At 44.6% G+C, this 2,863-nt stretch overlaps 1 pseudogene; it reads right to left on the bottom strand.

Moving 5' to 3' along the window:
- Nucleotides 1–1,392: 1,392 nt before the first annotated feature.
- Nucleotides 1,393–2,506, bottom strand: LOC116822461 (olfactory receptor 52R1-like; annotated as a pseudogene).
- Nucleotides 2,507–2,863: the final 357 nt, after the last annotated feature.

The following is a 2,863-nucleotide window of genomic DNA, read 5'->3' as shown; positions in this document are numbered from 1 at the left end:
AGCCTCTTACCAGAGTCATGAGTTAGAAAGAAGGAAATAAATAGGTTTATGTTTATTTTCTTTTTGTAACTTGTCCTGGCATTAGAGAAATAATCAAATTGGAAATTCTTTTGTGTACTAGTTTTGCCCAGGGGAACATACTCTGTGTTTTGAATCTGTTGTCTGTGAGATCAGCTTGTATGCTATCTCCCAGTGTTTTCTTTTCCCTTTACCTTTCTTTTCTTTAATTAAAAGCCTTCTTTTTTAAGAACCTGATTGATTTTTCCTTGTTTTTAGATCCAAGGGGATTGGATCTGGACTCACCAGGGATTGGTGGGGGGAAAAAGGAGAGGGGAAGGAGTAATTCTTCCTTGTGTTAAGATAAAGGGGTTTGGATTGGTGTTCACCAGGGAATTGGTGGAGGATTCTCTCAAGGCTAGCCAGAGAGGGAAAGGTTTTTGGGGGGGAAGACAAAGTTTGCCAGATGACTCAAACATTTGGATCGTGGAAGCCCATTGATCTAAGATGGCAATTAAGCTTAGAAGGTTCACATGCAGGTCCTCACATCTATACTCTAAGGTTCAGAGTGAGGATGAAACCTAGGACAGTGCCTGACAATTTTATTCTTTACTATTATTTCAACTAATTTGTCTGGTACTGACGTTAGACTTACCGGTTCATAACTGCTGGGATCATGTCTAGAGCCCTTTTTAAATATTGGTGTCACATTAGCTATCTTCCAGTCACTGGGTACAGAAGCTGATTTAAAGGACAGGTTATAAACCATAGTTAATAATTCCACAATTACACATTTGAGTTCTTTCAGAAAGAACAAGCCAACCATTGTTCACTGAAAAAGAGCCAAGTGTTGAAAAACAGCCCCTGATAGTGCAACTAAGGTCATGGCAAGGGTAAGCATAAACAGGGGTGACAAAAATAGCAGGGAAATTAGAGGGCAATTATTGGGCCAAAATCAAGACCAGAACTGCCCACTTGGAGGGGGGAGGGCTGCTGATTACAATAAAGGGGAAATGCAAAAGGATCGCAGTGGTCCCTGTTTCCCACTCCTTGAGAGATGGGGGAGGTGAATGAGAAGTTCTGCAATGTGTAGCTGAACAGCTGCTGCTACAATAACCTTGCCCTACCAAAGACTCCAGTCTCCGTGTTTTCCTGTGCATCCATTGGTTGTGTCTGAAGACATAGGATATTCCAACAGAAATGATCCAGCTAGTGACAAGGGGAGGAGAAAAGAGAAACAAGTGATGGGGTGGGACTACAGAGAGACGAGGCTGGGCAGGGGCGGAACCTTAGCAGAAGAGGTTGAGCAAAGGGCATGTTTCCAGGGGTCCAGTTGCCAGAAATTGGAAAGGTAGCAAGACAGTGAATTGTATATAGAATGGGTCTCCCAGTTTCTCAGGCCATGAAAGGATTTAATGTCTCTTTTGACTGTCCAGTCAGTGATTCAGGGAAGAGGGCCAGTACAATGTCACCAGCCAGCTCTGCATGGAGCTTAGTCTGAGAGTCAGAGCACCAGGAGAAAACATTATGGACTTTTATGAGTAAATAGCCGGAGCAGCCTGTCCCAGTTGTGTTTGGTCCTCACCCCGTAGATAATGGAGTGTAGCATTGCGGGCATAAAGAGGTACATGCTGGCTATGAGAATGTGGAAATGCAGAGGTACATTCTGACCAAACCGGTGTGTGAGAAAGGAGAAGAGAGCGGGGATGTAAAAGGCCAAAATGACACTGAGGTGGGAGCTGCATATCCCAAAAGTCTTGGGCTGGGCGTCCCTTCTGGGGAGACTGAAGATGGATCTAAGTATCTGGATATAGGACATAGCGATAAAAAAAAAATCCAGACCAATCAAACAAAATGCCACAGAGAGGCTGTAGTGACTACTGATGTGAATATCGGCACAGGCCAGTTTCACCACAGCCATGTGCTCACAGTACGAGTGGGAGATGATGTTGGTTCTACAATATGGCCACTGCTACTCCAGGAAGGGAAAAGGTAATACGAGCATGCTGCCACGCAGCACCAAGACCAAGCCAATCTTCACCACCATGGAATTTGTCAGGATGGTGGAATGTCTCAGGGGATGGCAGATGGCCACATAGTGATCAAAAGCCATGGCCACAAAAATCTCAGACTCCATCACTGAAAAGCAGTGAATGAAGTACAGCTGGATGAGGCAGGCACTGAAATTGATCTCCCTGGAATTGAACCAGAAAATGCTCAGCATTTTAGGTAGGATGGATGTGGACAGGATGAGGTCGGTGATGGCCAGCATGCACAGGAAATAGTACATGGGCTTCATCTTCACAATGAACAGGATGGTGAAGTTCCCCAAGATGACTATGACATACATGGTGCAGAAGGGGATGGAGATCCAGACATGGGCTGCCTCCAGGCCAGCAATGCCCAGCAGGATGAAGGTGGAGGGGTTGGTGAAATCGGTTGTGTTGGAATCTAACGTGGAGTAGGGGAGAAAGTGTCCAAATGTGAGGCAGAACGGTGTCTCCTTCATGTACTGTATGTTCCCCCTGACTTCCTGTATGTTTCCATGGTGTACAGTGAAGGTAGGAGTACAAAAGCCTAGACGGAAAAGCAATGTTAGTATGAGACACTATATGCACTACTGAAGGCTGTTCTCATGGGTGAAGCAGATTGGTTGCTCTTCACACACTGAAAAATGACATTTTCATTATTCATAGAAATGAATTATGAACAACTGACCCTACTAATGCCAATTCCATATTTGATGATGCACCACGTTTCTATAACTCCTACACATCATGGTGTGGGAAACCTTAAAAGGCATCAGCAGGAAACACAAGCGTGTATACTGCTTCTTCATCATTGTTCCTTAATGAAATGAAAGCCA

This window comes from Chelonoidis abingdonii, chromosome 1, assembly GCF_003597395.2.
Source record: "Chelonoidis abingdonii isolate Lonesome George chromosome 1, CheloAbing_2.0, whole genome shotgun sequence".
NCBI classification, from domain to species: domain Eukaryota; kingdom Metazoa; phylum Chordata; order Testudines; family Testudinidae; genus Chelonoidis; species Chelonoidis abingdonii.
This window is presented reverse-complemented; position numbering and strand designations above follow the sequence as displayed.